Source organism: Rhinatrema bivittatum, chromosome 1 (genome assembly GCF_901001135.1).
Source record: "Rhinatrema bivittatum chromosome 1, aRhiBiv1.1, whole genome shotgun sequence".
NCBI lineage: Eukaryota > Metazoa > Chordata > Amphibia > Gymnophiona > Rhinatrematidae > Rhinatrema > Rhinatrema bivittatum.
In genome coordinates this window covers 521,328,216-521,344,544 of record NC_042615.1, presented here as the reverse complement: position 1 = coordinate 521,344,544, position 16,329 = coordinate 521,328,216, and the positions used below count along the sequence as shown (strand labels likewise).

The window sequence follows — 16,329 nt, the reverse complement described above, 5'->3', positions numbered from 1 at the left end:
TCCCCGCTAGCGCCCATATCCAGAAACTCTTTTACCGAGACTTAAACTTACAACAAGCCCCTGGGTATACTGCCAGACTAATCACTCAGGCAGCACCTTACTTCAGCTTCTCCCACCCGCCACCTCCGAATGAAAAAGCACTTAAAAGCATCAACCTCACGGGGTGTAGGCCCGGGCTTCCCAAACCTGTGCTGGGTACCCCCTATATATTCATTGCGAATAATCTGAAAAACTGACTGGCTCTGGGGGCCACAGGACAGGCCTGGGAAGCCTTGTTTTAAGCAGAGTAGAATTAAATCTTGCCGCGAGCATGCTCCCCTTGTAGATCACTGGGTGAGTTTTGATCACTCTCTGAGTGATATTCGGTTTTTTGTTATAAAACAGCTTAAATTGAGATTTGGAGGTGATTTATCTGGTGCCCTTCGAAAGGTAGAACAGCGGTTTATTTATAATTGGCGGACTATCTCTCCATCTGGCTTGAATGGCCCGATAGAATGGCATGCATTTTTTTGACGCTTTTGATGTGTGGGGCTTTAAATGCAGATGGGTGTTGCTCGTTTTGGAGGAGTATATATAAAGCTATGTGTGGTTTAAGATGTCATCAGCCTGCCTGACGCATTACGTCGCGTTGGATTACGTGTGAGTATGACGGTTATTGGGCGTCCGTGATGGTAGTGAGTGTGGAAAAAAGAAAGGTAAGATTTGTGGTTTAAAAATTCTTTCTTATAAAGTGGTGTTAAAAATCTCTTTTAGAAATTGGTGAGCACAACATGTGAAGATCCGGTTGACCGAGGAGAACAGTTAAGAATTTTCTCACCTCCGTTTAAAATACTTTTGAGAGTTTGGAGGTTTATTGACTAACGCTGGATTAATGTAAGTTGGACGTTGTGAGAAGGGTTTATATAAGGTGGAGGTAATATAGAAAGTGGGAGAAAATTTATAAGGTGTTGGATACTGTGGTTTATTGTAGATGAGGGTCACCGGCTAGTTTGTTGGAATTGTGGCATTGTTGACATGGACCTCCTTGTGGTTCCCAATATATCGTTATCAGCAATTGAATATTGGTATAAGGTAAGGAAACTATTCAAGCACGAACAAAAGTCGTTTTGAGATATATAATGTGTGTGATGTGTTCATTTTTCCTTATACTTACAGCTTTGGATGATGTGAAAGATCATGATATATGGGATCTTATAGAGAAAGATTTTGTTGAAATTATCATTAATTATGAATAATAGTCCCTGAGGAAGCCTAGGCTATAGGCGAAACGAAGATATCTTTTGTTGGACAAGGAAGGGTAAAGAGGACATGCACAATGAAGATAAAAAATATTTGTTAATTCAATGAAAAAGTTTACACATTTGAAATTGATTTTGTAGACATATTTAATTAAAATTATTTGTGCAATATGTATGTTTTTTTAAATGGATGTGAGTATGGAGTGAATGTGTTAGTTTAGGTTTTATTCTGTCTAGTTAGGAAGTTTGTTGTGTATTCAATAAATGGTTACACATTGATTTAAATGTGATCTCTCTATTTGTGACTGATTGTTTTAAGCAGAGCCAGACACTCCCCAATGTCTGTGCATCAACGTGATCATCTGGCTTTTCTTCTGATCATTTTAGATTTACCCAAAGTTAGTTCTTTCAATTCATAGGACAACTCCCCACCACAATTAAAATCATATATATACTGTATAATCTGTATATGTATACATAATCTTAATACTACAATATTTCAGTTATTAACTATTTCAACTCTTCCAATGCTGCTGCCTTTCTTCCCTTGCCCAAAACAATCCCCCTCTGACACAGCTGAAGACGTTCCAGTAGTAGTGACTCACTCACATTCTGTGGCTAACCTTGTGGAAACAGTTTCCAATAAGAGGATTTGGATGCTGTATCCCGTTTCCCCCCAAGACACACACCCGCAGCTACTGAACATGGAAGGACATCATGTTGCAGCCTATGTGTGATTCTCTACCCACTAGGATGCTCCATGGCGGGATTTCCAAATTTTAATTATGCAACAAACTGAGGGAGGCAGGGACAGAAAACATGAAAAAAAGCATTCACCAGACCTGAAATGAAAGAAAAATAAGGCTTACATTAGCACTGAACTGAGGTTTTAAGTGGCTGCTGAAACAATGTGAACATAATGCAAAGTGATGCACAGAGGGAAAAATAACTACAGGTACACAATGCTGAGTTCTCTATTAGGGGTCAGCACCCAGGAAAAGGATCTTAGAGTCACTGTGGGCAATACATTGAAATCCTCAGTTCAGTGTGCAGCAGCAGCAGTCAAAAAAAGCAAAATAGAATGTTAGGAACTGTTTGGAAAGGAATGGAGAATAAAACTGTGAATATCATAATGCCTCTGTATAGATCTATGATGCGACCACACCTTGAGCATCGTGTGGCGTTCTGGTCGTCCCATCTCAAAAAAAATATAGCAGAACTAGAAAAGGTATAGAGAACAGTGACCAAAATAATAAAGGGAGGAAACTGATTCCTTATGAAGAATGGTTAAACAGGTTAGGCCCTTCATCTTGGAGAAGAGATAAACAGAGGCGCTATGAAAAGTGGTTTATAAAATGATGAACGGAGTGGAACAGGTAAATAAGGAACAGGCATGTACCCTTTCAAATAGCACTAAGACTAGTGGATGCTCCGTGAAACCAGCAGGTAGCAAATTTAAAACAAATAGGAGAAGGAATTTGTTTTATTTAATGCATAATTAAGCAGTGGAATTTGTTGCCAGAGGATGTGGCCAAGGCATCAAGTACAGCTGGGTTTAAAAGAGGCTGGAGGAAAAGTCCATAAATAATTATTAGCCAGGTGGACTTGGGAAAAGCCAAAGCTTACTATCCCTGGGATTGAACAACAAGGAACTGGATCTTCTCTTCAGAATCTGCGGGGTAATTCGTAATAGCCCATATTAACCACTGTTAGAGACAGAAATCTGGGCTCAATGGACCCTTGATCTGACCCAACAGGCATTTCTTATGTTCTTAAGTATCGGGCATACAATTAAAAGGAACGGAAATGGAAGTTTTATTAGAGAAAAGAGTTGAGCAACTGGGTCAGTGTCTTAGACATTAATTTTCTGTCATCTGCCTGCAATACTACTAAACCAACTCTGGATATGAGAAATACCCCAATTATAGGCGCAGCGTCTTTCTGGCTGACACATTCCCATCCTACCAGCCCCGCCCCCAACCAACCCCTTGCACAGGCATCAACTGTTACAGGTCACAAGCAAAAGAGAAGCTGCTGCTTGCACAGCCTTATAACATCCAAGTACACAGATGGGTCAGCCTCCACTTGTATTTCTACAAGGAACAGCAGTCAGGACCTATCAGGGCATGGCTGCCAGCTGGACAATCCTGCTAACAGCAACAATATATATATATATATATATATATATATATATATATAAATATACCAAAAAATTAAAAGTTAAAAAAGGAAAAAGCATTGCTTTGTAAAACTGAACATTTTCAAACGCGTACCAAACAATACAATACTTGCATTTAAATCTGCTGCGCCACTCACATTTGTGTATTATCACCCTTAAAGCTTGCACCTTCTGCAAGAGCCTGAAACAGATTAATGGTGCTGAAACTGGCATGTGTGAGAATCACGCTAGAAGGACAAGGGGAGAAATTACTTAAAGCCTAGAAAAAGAAAAAAAAAACTAACAAATAAACAGCTCTGTTACCATGCTTCAAGCAAAAGGCTATATCTATGCAAAAGAGTGAAAGCCAAGCCCTGCTTGGATTTACTGGCGTTCCTCCAAGAAATCCCAAGAAATGTAATACATAGTTTTAAAACATAATAGCAATAGATTGGGGGGGGTCCTATTTTTACAAGCAGCATTTTTTTTTGTTGTGCTTTGGGTTGTTTTTTTTGGGGGGGTGGGTATTGGACAGGGAATACAGCTTTATGGCTGCACACACACATACATTGCTCAGGCACACTGCTAACATTAGGGTTAAGAATTTTTCCAGACCTAATCCACTGCAAGATCCCAAGTGGCAGCTTCTCCTCGTCTGCACAGGCCCTAGGTACCACAGCAAATGCACACAGCTGCTTACATTCAGACGTGAAGCAAACTGAAGCCTGAGCCACATTTTAATCCTGGCGCAACTACTTATTCCTGATTAGTTATTCCAAGAGTACATCAAGAAACCAAGTCCAGTAGGAGAAGCGGCAGCAGGAAATCTGTCTTGTCCGTCTGCACCTAGTGGGCAAAGAACTCTATGAAGAAGGGGGGGGGGGGGGGGGGCGTGTCTTATGTGTATCTGTACAGCACTGCGTACTTCTGGCAGAGTTATAAAAACAATGAGAGCTGCAGTAGCAAAGCATGTGCATGGCCTTTTGCCATCATCAACTCCACTATTAAATCTGAACCAACAAGAGCAGAACAGAGTGAATCCAGATTATCTGAACTAGAACAGGATGCCAGAGCAACTACTCCAGGAGTAGAAGGGTGTGCACGTGCAAACAAGTACACAAGAAGCTGGTGTACACGGATTGGAGTCCCTGAGATCTGCAACAGAGATCACTCTCTCTCTCTCTCTCTCAAATGAGATTGTTTTACCCATTAGCTTTCTGCCACTTAAAGCAATATAAATAATTATTGATATAATTAAAATAAAAACAATGCACAAACTGTTCAGAAATACAGTCAATACTGATTTTAGTAACAGAGAGCAGGGATGTTGAGATCCTCCCAGCAGAGCACAGCACTTCCTGTTCAGAAAGACGCTGTCTCCTCCTGCACAAGAATGTCTCCAAAATGTTTCACTGTGCCCAACAGAGGCGGTTTTCTTTTTGGCTTTTTCTTTAAAATGTTCCTAATTTATTTTTTTTTTTAATCTCTGTGCCTGAAAACAAATCCAGAACCTGTTCCCACTCAGGGCTGGTGAAAGCCGGGATGCTACAGTCACAGGCCCCAGATGCAAGACCAGGACAGCCACTCGGTAATCAACATCAATCCAACCACTTCAAGCCAGGCTTGAGCAAAAGTGCCAGAGAGGATAAGCACGGTGCAGGATCTCCAAGGGAAAAGAAAAACAATAACATTTGAATAAGTACTGGCTGGTGTACACCGTAGATCCCCCACTGCCATCTCTTGAAATTTTAAGAAGCACTCAAGTCAGGGTCTGGGCAAAAAAGTAAAGGCAGGCTGCAGAAGAGGGAGCCGTACTACACAGGCAAGCTCGTAGCAGTGCTCAGCGGTGAACAAATTACTTTGAGAATCTGCCATATATAAGAATCTGAATAAACAAATAAAATACCCACTGTGCATATAAGATACTGCGGCAGCCAAAATGACGGAGCAGTGACACAGGAAGATAGGAACACAGTCGTGGTCTACATCCCCGACTCCTCATGTCCTACAATCCCTCTCTCAATAGGTGCAGTTTTCAGGATAAGCAAAATCTGCTAATGAACCCGTATTGTATGTAGAAACAAAACCTATGCACGTACACATCATAAATATGAATTGTGGATATCCAGAAAGTCAGATAGGGGAGGGGTGTACAGAAGACCGAGTTTTACAACCACTGAGTCAGAGAAAATCAGGATAAACGTATTTTTAAGGTGGTCATAAAAGTTAACTCAATTTTTGGATGCTAAATGAATCGTATTCCACCCTTTTCTGGTGGTATAGCGATCTCACACAGCCCCTATTCAGACTTGAGATTCGTTACTACTTCTTCTGTTCAAACAGTGCCGCCAACATCTGTCACTCAAACAGAGAATGAAAGCTAGTCAGCAAGCTGAGAACCACATCCAGATGTTCTCTTCTATTAACTTTAAAAAGCAGCATTATGCCCCCAACCTCATACGCCCTCCAGCTGTGTTTGTTGATTTGCCTTAGCACGATGCCTGTCTGTCTGTCTGTCTGCCTGCCTGGACTCCTGATGAGGATCAGCAGAGCAGGGCTAGTATCTACCAGCTCACATCAAGTCATAACGTCGGGTGCCGGCTGAAGAGGAGGAATCATCAAAATGTATATCTCCTGAAGCATTAAATGAAAGGCAAAAAAAGGAGATCTATGCTTAATTTTGGGGTTCTCAATTTTTGTAATTTATTGCTGCCTTAAAATGTTACATTTTAGGTCCATTTTTCCATCTGATTTGAAAACACTGCAGCAATGTAAAGTGGCCCAACTGTGCACACTAATGGACTCAGCGAAAGCTCCAGGAGGAACAACGTTTCATAATCCAATAGTCCATATACCTTGACTATCATATTTTTTCCCACTTTTGTCTATAACATTATACAAAAGGCAAAATAAGAATTCGCAACAGAGTTATTTTAAGTCTCTATACCTCTGCGAGCTGAAACACCTATGCCCTCCTTCAGTCTTGCATACCTTATACTCCGCTAGCACCCTCTTAAACCCAGTGCACGAGCATCGGCGTCCAGCCACTAGGAGTCGCTGTTGAGCAAGGGCTGCTACTCTCAACCCATTATTCCCCAGACAGGGGCCGTGATTGTTGCCTCTGTCCTCTAATTAAATGTAAAAAGAAGATGTACTTAATCTCCAAGAGAGTGGGAACCTTTAAGTAATAATCAATTTAGACTCATGGCACCATAGCACCCAGTAGGGGCCAAGTCTGACCATACTAGAAGCCCAAAGGAACATAAGAGATGCCATACTGGGTCAGACCAGGAGTCCATCAAGCCCAGTACCCTGTTTCCAACAGTGGGCAATCCAAGTCTAAATTACCTGGCAAGTATTTTATTTATTTATATACCATTGTTCCATGTAAAGATCACAACGGTTTACAAAAATAACATTCATAGCTATACATCAGCATGTAACAACAGGGTACAGGGTTAGTATTCATCAACAGATGTTAACATCTATCAAATGAAATGTTCCACTACATATTAACACCTGACAGACCATGTTCAATTGTGTGAGACACTGCTCATTACAATTCACAGCAGAAATAAAAAATAAAGACCCAGTATTATTTTTATTGTTAAGAATGACACAAGGGAAAGATAAGTACTCTATCTGAACAGAAACTGCATAAATAGTAAACATCCCATACCAAAACAGATTCAATTTCTGGCACTCAAACAGTAACCACCTTACAAGGAAAAACTGAAAATATTAGGCCTTAAAACACCAATACACCTCCTATTAGGAAAACGGACCAAGCCAGGCTGCTATAGAGCCCTACACAGAAACTACATGCCGGCAGAATACCTCACCTCAATCACATGTGCAGACCCTCACCTAACAAATAATAAAGAGACCATAAAGCATAAATAGAAACATGCAGACAAAAACTGAACTGGAAACCACAACAGTCCAAAGAGACTGTATGCAGTGTAACAAAGGAAAAAGAGAAATGTCACCAGTCCTCATAAAACAAATCAAGAAATATAAAATCAATAGCAGTAAAACTATACTAACAAAAAGAACAGATTATTTCAAAACAGCTGATGAATGGAATATCCAATAATTAAAAACTTATATAAAACATTTCTAGATACCTATAAAATATTTCAAAATAGCAGACACAAAGACCCAATAATGAAAAAATAATAAGGCTAAAAAAATGCTTTGCTCTGCATACCTGGGAACATTTGATATCCAGGTGCCCTGAGATTGTTTTGAATTAGCAGGAGGCGGGATGGTTGCTTGCAACTTTCTTCTCTCTCTCACACTGGCTCTCAATCACACACATATACACATGCTTTTTCTCTCTCACTTACATAGGCTCTTAATCACACATTTGCACACATGCTGTCTGTCTTTTCACACTTACAACACACATACTCTCATTCACACCCATGCTTTCAATCACATATTTACATGCTCTCTCACCTATACCATCTCTCAATCACATACAGACACACATGCTCTCTCTCTTACTTATACACACTGGCTCTTAATCATACATACAAATGATCTCTCTCACTTACACATACAGGTTCTCAACCATACACTTACATTCATGCTATCTCTCTCACACACAGGCTCTCAATCACACACACACACACACATATACTCTCTTTCACACAAACAGGTTTCCAATCACACACACATACAGGCTCTCAATCACTCACATGTTGTCTCACACATACAAACACAGGATCTCAAACACATATGCTTTCACTCTCTCTCTTCTTCCCGCGCGCATGGCCACTGCTAATCACGTCCTCTTCCAGGCCACGGGGCGGGGGGGAGGGGGGGCAGGAAGAAGAGACCACGCTGGTGCCACTGACTCCAGCTCTCCTGCCGCGTTCTGCCAGGACTATCGGCATTTTAAGCCCGGGCGGAAGATGAGTTCCTATTTCGCTGGGGCAAGGGGAGCAGCTGGGCAAGGGTTGAGAACCGGCTGAACTAAGGATCTAGAGCAAAAGATGTGAAGCACAGAAAATAAATTAATATAACAAATTTCACATTTTGTTCAGTGTGTAGAGGTTTGTTTTTTTTACAAATCTCTCTTTACATTTGTTCTTCATGTATCAGTTAGTACCCAAACATTAAACAGATCCCATGCTACTAATGCCAGCAACAAGCAGTGGCCATTTCCTGCTGATTGATAGCAGTTTATGAACTTCTCCTTCAGGAGCATGAGAAAACCTCCAGGCCACAACATTAAAAATTAGCTCAAGGAAAAAAACAAAACTCTTTCCCCCACTGGTAAACTACCAGCAACATTATTACCCTCCTTAGTATTATTCCACTACTTGGTATTCCTCCATTGTCCTGCCTTGCCCCATAAATTCACAATAATGTGTTGTACATAATCTTACTTAAGAAAAAAAAGTACTCCAAGATCATCAAAATCATTTCTTGGCTGCCAGGTGGAAGGTGTGTCCCCCTCCCCCCCGTTCAGTCTGCAGATCAGGTCATCCACGCCCCCAAAGGCTGAGGAATGCTGCAGAAGTGGCACTCATAGCCCCTGAAGGGGGAGGAGAGGGAGCCATAATCACCAAACGCGGGCAAGCAACCTGTTGGCTGGATTTAGAGCCCAAAATCCAGAGCTCCTGGTGATGCCTCCCGCCCTTAACACCACTGCCGTGACAGGATGATGGGAATGAAGAACTGGGTAACTTGCACAAAGCAGCAAGTGCAACCCACAACTGCAGTGTGCTTTCAAGACAGCACTAGGATAACCTGCACAGAACAGCGATCCCAGACCGAACACAAACTTTGGCACTGGGCTTTTTAGAAGGCAGTGGGGGGTAACCTGCAAGGAGCGGTGGCTGCAATCCTAAACAGCATTAGTACGATTGCGTTGGACCTCCAGGAGGACCTGGGCACCTGCACGGAGGGACCACAGTTAAACCTAAACTTCAACGGGCACAGGGAGGTCAGAGTTTAACATGGAAAGGGGCCTGGGTGTTGGCTTGTAGGAAGCAGAGTCAGGGTTGAGAGTGACATGGCCTGAAATGGTCCTGCTAGCGGAGATGGTGGAGGCCATCACTAACAAATTTTGGGGCATGATTGGGGGTGGATGTGGAGGAGGAGTAGAAGAGGTGGGGAGGAGCTGGTGTGGGATTGCCTGTGGTGCACACAAATCTCAACTGGGCAGACTAGACGAACCATTTTTGATCTTTATCTGCCCTCATTCACTAGATCATGACCAGATGAGAAACAGTGTGTGTAGGGGTATTTATTGAAAACTGGGGAAGAAATGCCAGATGGTTCTAAAGAAAGACTCAGAATGGAGGGATTCCAGTACCGGTTCCAGCTGAGCTGGAAGGAGTAACGAGGAACTACTAGCCAAAAAAAAAGACTACATTTATTCACATCAACCAGATTTCCTGGAGCTGCTTATTATTTAGCACGTCCCTTCTTCATAAGGAACTACAAAATAAATAACACAATTACAATGTGATAACTGGTCCAAGGCCAAGCCGGAGCTCAGGGGAGAAATATCACTGGTGAGAGAAAGGCCTTCACGTTTCTGAGAGACTGACAGATGATGATGTTTTCTACAACTTTCTTCCCAACAATTAATCCAGACATCTTGGACTCCTAAACCTATGGGTTCTGGATGACTTGTGGGGGGAGGGGCTGAGAAAAAGTGAAAAGGTCACAAGATCAAACCCTGCTGTGGCTATTCGGTCAGAATAATCTAAAGTACAAAAACAACCGTGCGAGCTATTTTAATTTAAAACTCCATGGTCAGCATATCCTGTATTTATTACTAGCCCAAAAGTGAGCAGTGAATGGAAAATGTTTGGAGAGCATCAAACGTCATTCAGAGTTTCTGATATGGCTGAATTTTTTTTTGGGGGGGGGGGAACAAACACACACACACGGATGCCAGAAATTTGTATTAACCAATGCATCCCGTTTAACTCCAAAGCATCACATGGCTCTGAAAAGTGGAGAAAAATCCTATTTGAAAACCTTCTAAATGGATAACGTAGCAAACACTGATGAGGGAAATCAAATCCTCTTCCCTCTCTTGTGTTTCTAAAAACAATAATGATCACTCATATGTTTGGGAAAAACCCCACTTCCCCCCAAAAATAGTTGAAGGCTACTGCCTAGCTGCTTGACTCTGTCCTCCCCATAGCCATTACTGGCAGTGCGGATGGGCTGCTCGACCATCACCGCTGTGCTACCTCCTGGCTACCTAACCCTTGTGCAAGCCACCTGCTGCCCCAGCCTGTGGCCCTTTCCCTCCTTCCTCCCTGGACTGCAGTGGCAGTCTTGCCCTGGCCCGGGAGTGGGGGGGGGGGGGGGGGGGGAGTTGCATGCTGTCCCACCACCCAGTGTGGGAGGTGCGCTGGAATGTAGGACTAGATCCTCATCCCTGACGCGGCAGGCACTACATAAAACCAACCCTGCTCTGTGTGTGTGCACAAATGCAAAAAGTGCTCCTGGGTGCTTTAGTCCCTGGCCTAGGTAAGATGCTCCAGGAGTGGAAAGGAAAAATGAGCACGAATCTCCACAGCAATTCACCTTTCCAGAGCCCTTCTGAGCAGTAAAAGCAGCAGGGGTTCCAATTAAAAAAAGAAAACATAAAGCCACAGATCAAAGCATTGAAAATGCATCCCTGAATGCCCATTACCGACAGTCTTTTTTTTTTTTTTTTTTATTTCCTTCAAATAAAAATATTGATTTTTTTTCAGCATTTCTTTCTTTGTCAAAATAGGTGAGGGGGAGGGAGGAATTTACTTTTTTTTTTTTTGGGTCAGGGCTCTCAGTCTCAGAAAATCCATGATAATGTTATGAATAACCAATGATTTCCACTTCCTGACTCCATCTTTTACCTTCCCTGCCTACATTTGTTTTTTGGTTGGGTTTTTTTTTAAGCAGAGGAGATGCAAACAGCAAGACGTGAAGAAACACAAGAGGAGCATTCCTCAGGTAGATGAAACACATTCTTCCTGCTGCATTTAACTTGGAAATGATAAGAAACCGACAAACCAGGGCTAGCTCAGTGGCAGTGTTGGGTACTGCCCTATGAAAGGACCTGGATTCAATCCCCTGGTCAGGTCCCCGCTCCCCCCAAGAGGTTGGCCTTGGATGGGAGGAAGCGTAAGTCATCACACACCACTGTCGTGCAGTGACCGGATTTAGGGCCCATGATCTCAGGAGCCCGAGGACTGACGTTGCCATGACTGGATTAGAAAGTAAGCTGGGCCCAGAGGATATGAAAACTGGGAAGAAAAAAAAAAAGTCACTGGCTACTTGCAAAGGAAGGCTCATGGCTACAGATATATGTTACATGAGAGAGACACAATGTAATAAAACAATACAAAAATAATACAAACAATATCGAAAATGTTTATTACAACAAGTATGTAATAGTGCTCAGGAAATATACAATATCCAAAATCAAAACAATGCTTGCATCATATAAACAGTGTACAATATCCAACATCTATCAAATACTAATGTCATAAAACATTCATGACAGTTCTTACCATTTACCATTTTATAACACATACTACACCAATACTTAAAAAAATTCCACTCATACAAACTTCCCCTCTTACACACACTCTAAAACACTCATATATACACTCATACCAAATATAATCATATAAAACACTCTTAAAATATTCACTCATACCAAATATACTCTCAAAAACACAATTCCCGATTGATAAATGATCCAATAAATTGAAGACGCCAAACACACTTCCATAAATTCAAAACATTCCCACTCGATGTGACAACAAATATATTCACAACTAAATCAATCGGTATGTTCACAACTATCCAAATTAGTATATGTTCCAATGGATTGGAACCACAGGTCTCCCGACTTGATGTATTAACAGATGCATCCACGGCAAAATCCACTACAACTATATTCACAACTTGAATCTGAATCCATGAATTGGAAACACAGGTCTCACTTTCATGAACTCAAAACCTCCTGGCTTGATGTATTAACAAATGTGTCCACAGCAAATCCACTACAGCTATATTCACAACTTGAATCCGAATCTGACAAGGGACCCTCATTTCACCCAACCAGGCTTCTTCAGGGATATGAAGCTTTGCAGTCATAATAAAGATATGTGAGCAGCGAATTCAACAACAATTTGTGCGTGCAGATATCATCCAAGATTGTTATATTTATAAAATAACTTTAGACAACACTCAAAACTGTACTGGCAAGAGAAACATCACAAATACGGGATCATCAAACAATATAAAACGCCAATTGTAATTTCGTTTCTGGGTAAAGGAGTCGATGACATGCAGGCTACACAGGCCAATGGATTCCAACAAGTATAGAATAGTGCTCAGGAAATATACAATATCCAAAAATCAAAATAATGCTTGTATCATAACCTCCTTCAACTCCCATAACAATGTTACCATTTGGTTCTGTAAATATTCATTAAGTTATTTATTTTATCTTATCCCCATACAATTCTTTTACTCCCCATTGTTCCTCTTTTTTCTCTCTCCCAGTTATTCTACCCCTGGTTTTTTGTAACTGCTTCCCCCTTTGCACCAGTTTAGTTCTACTGTTCTATGCACCCCTTGTTTCTATGTAAAACCAGCATGATGTGACTTGTTCATGAATGCCGGTATATAAAAAACCTAAATAAATAAAATAAATCATATAAACAGTGTACAATATCCAACGTCTATCGAATAGTAATGGAAACTATACAGACCTCTAAGTCACATTTCTGAGCTTCCCTTTAGTAATGACGTACAGGAATCCTGACACAATTTAAGACAAAACCAGACTAAATTACAGAGGAACTCTAGGCTCAGAAGTCAATGCAGCTTGCCTTACCCAGCCCGACGGAAGCACAAGGCTGAAAAAGAAGTTTCTGGCCCAGCTGGAAGGAGAGCTTGCTTACCTTAAGGAGGGCTCATTACTACTGCTGAAAGCTTCCATTTTTTTTTTCCGGCTCCAAAAGAGCAAAGATGACGTTGCAAAGCTCCTCCATGTCCTTCGGCAGGGAGGGCTTACTAGCAACATTGCTCTCTTTCTGCAAGCATGAATCAGATGTTCCCAGCAGCAGTAGAGCCCACTCTAAGAAAAAAAAAAGGTAAGGTACTCGCTCACCATCTGATGTCTAAAAGTGATCATCTAGTCAGGTACCTAATTCAAGCATGGAGTTCCCTACTGGATCTCCATTAAGCACTGTCCTAATTACGTGGCGCATCTTGTACTATTTAATTTTCTTATTGCTCTGACTTCTGAGGACTCACATCCATCAGACAGTAACAGTGACAAACTAATCATTTTTTTCCTCAAAAATTTACAGAGTAAAAAAAAATGTATTTTATACAAAAGTTCTGAAATGCAAGGGAAGAAGGAGTTAGAAAAAGACAAAATAATGCAACCTGTTTCATTAATATGACGCTATCATTAAAAAACTGTAATATATCCATATCCTCATGATTAGAAAACTGTAGTTGTATTATTACAGAACAATGAATTAACTCTGAAGAATCAGCATTAAAAAATGTAAAGTTTAAAACCCCCATTCCCTTTCCATTATTGTATGCCAATATTTCTTTTCTCACCACAGTAATCTGAATGTAGTGTGCAGCACTTAGAGGGCATAACAGGCACTGAGGAAGCAAATTTTCTACAGCATAGCAGCTGAATTTAAATATTTTGACAACAAGCAATTTCAACAGAGTTTAGCTAGAAGCCTCTCAAACATCTTAAGTTATGTCAACAATGCTCTGAGTGATTTATTCTTATTTATCATTCGAAGGGTATGAAGCAGTGTGCACACTTGACAAAAGCAAATACCACCATATGCCGGTTTTGTCTATTATTTTATAGTTACCATGCAGGCGGGCAAAAACGTCATGCTTTCCAGCCTGTTCTGATCCCGACGGTCAGTAACAAGTGCAAAGGGGCATGCCCAGGTTGATCAATGTAAAAGATGGCAGTACTGAAATTTCTCAAGCAAAAACTATTCTATTCGGGAAAGCCTTTATATGACAAGGTGTCAAAAAGAACCCTCAGCGTGGCACCCACAAGCATCGTAAAATGTAGATCTCCAGATTACAGCAAAACAAGCTCCAAGGAATATGCCCGGTACGGGTCTAATCCCCCTTGGGAAGCACTATTAATGGCATACAGAAAACAGATGGATTTGCTACGAATAAAAAAAAAAAATATATATATATATATATACACACCATAACAGAACGGTAAAGCCAAACACTTATATTGTATTAGATTGCAAAAAAAAAAACCAAACAAAACACCATCAAGGCGGGCTTCCATTAATTAGGGAAAGGAGCAGGATGGCAGCAAGAGGCGAGTCTCGCGCACATGCGCTGAGGGGTATTGGCCGCTGCTCCTGGGCAGCCGCAGGTATTGCGGTGCCCTATGGAAGCGGCTGATGCGGCCCACGGGCCACCCACCCGTTCATTGTGGATGCAGATTGTGAGGTCAGAGGCCCCAAGGCTGCCGGATGACGCTGAACGTTCTGTAAAAACAATCCCCGCTGCCATGTGCTTGCACGTTACACACACACATACACCCACCATCCTTGTCTTTTCTACAGCTCAGCTCAATTCAGAGAAGAAAAAAAAAAGATGTAACAACGCACTTCGATCACACCTCGAAAGAATGGAGGTTTCGAGCTTTGCAATGCCCTTGATTTGTTACATTTATTTTTAAATGTTATTCCCGATAGACTAGGGTGGCACCAATATCCACTGCCTTTCACTGCAATGTAAGCCTGGTCCACATCCAGAGCTGTCATGAGCAGCGCACACTTCCCACCAGCGAGCGGCTGCTCTCCGCAGTCCGCACATCCTCCTCCCTGGCTGCATGCGATCGTCTCTTTCGCTACCTGCCAGCAGCTGTTACCCGGGCCCTTCCTCCTTCACAGGCAACGAATCCCCCAGTCGGATCCCTGACTGAGCATCTACCATTCTCGGTAAGCGGATTCATTCATTTGCTTCACAAAGTCCTTCGGCTCGCCGCAGGTCACTGCGGGGCGGACGGCCACAGCTGCACCTACCTGCTTACTAGGGCCGAGCTTGCTTAATAAGTGCAACGGTGGCAGCAGAAGAGGAAGAGCTCAGCCTTCACGCCAGCAGCTCCCACCTCCGGTTCCACCATCTTCCTCCTCCCCCAGCCTGGACTGTGCACGGAGCCCCACCTCCCTGCGGTGACATCAGGAGTTCCCTGCCCTCCTCTCCTGCATGCACAGCCACTGAAAGAGCGGGCTCCATCCTGAGCACTCCCTGCCTGCCTCTCCCTCACGCAGTCAGCCACTGAGGGAGGCGGCTTCTTCTTCTCCTCCCATGTTCCCTATAAGCTGTGCACGTGTGGGCGGCACACAGGAAAACAGAGCACCACAAGAAAGGGAAAATAGGCTGGTGTTTCAAAGAACACTGCATACATTTGTACATAATAAGTTGGGAGGGCACACTGCCCTCCCCCCCCCCCCCCAAAAAAAAAAAAAATTAGAGGGACCATTGCTGGCCTTCACCCACTGCCCACCTCTCTTGAACACAGACAGCCAGCTCTTTCCTGTGCAGGGCTCCATTTGAGGAAGAATATAGTTTCCACTGCTAGCTGTAAGAAAAAGATTTCTGCCCCTTAAGGAGGGTGAAGACGGTGGCCTCTGCTCCAGCAATTGTTATTATGGTACAGGGGCAGACTGACCATTCATGCAATAGGGCAGTGCCCAAGAGCCCACACTAGCCTCAGATGTCTGGTTAGGGGCCAATGATCCTTATTGCCTGGGGACCCAGTTCACTGTCAGTCCGCCCCTGTTAAGCTGATTCTGAACCATCAAAATAATGCTCTTGACTTAAAACCACAAAATGAACTGTAATGAAGAAATCCCTCCTCTACCAGGCACAAACCCTGCAAAAAAA

The 16,329-nt window shown here is 42.4% G+C and overlaps 1 protein-coding gene across 2 annotated transcripts in view; it reads right to left on the bottom strand.

Annotated features, from left to right (window-relative positions):
- APBA1 (amyloid beta precursor protein binding family A member 1) overlaps positions 1-15,602 on the bottom strand; it is a 269,347-nt gene extending 253,745 nt beyond the window's left edge. For both annotated transcript variants that reach the window (XM_029612798.1, XM_029612808.1), the window contains exon 1: positions 15,465-15,602. The gene's annotated coding sequence lies outside the window, so the exon portion shown is untranslated. The remainder of the gene's footprint in view (positions 1-15,464) is intronic.
- Positions 15,603-16,329: the final 727 nt, after the last annotated feature.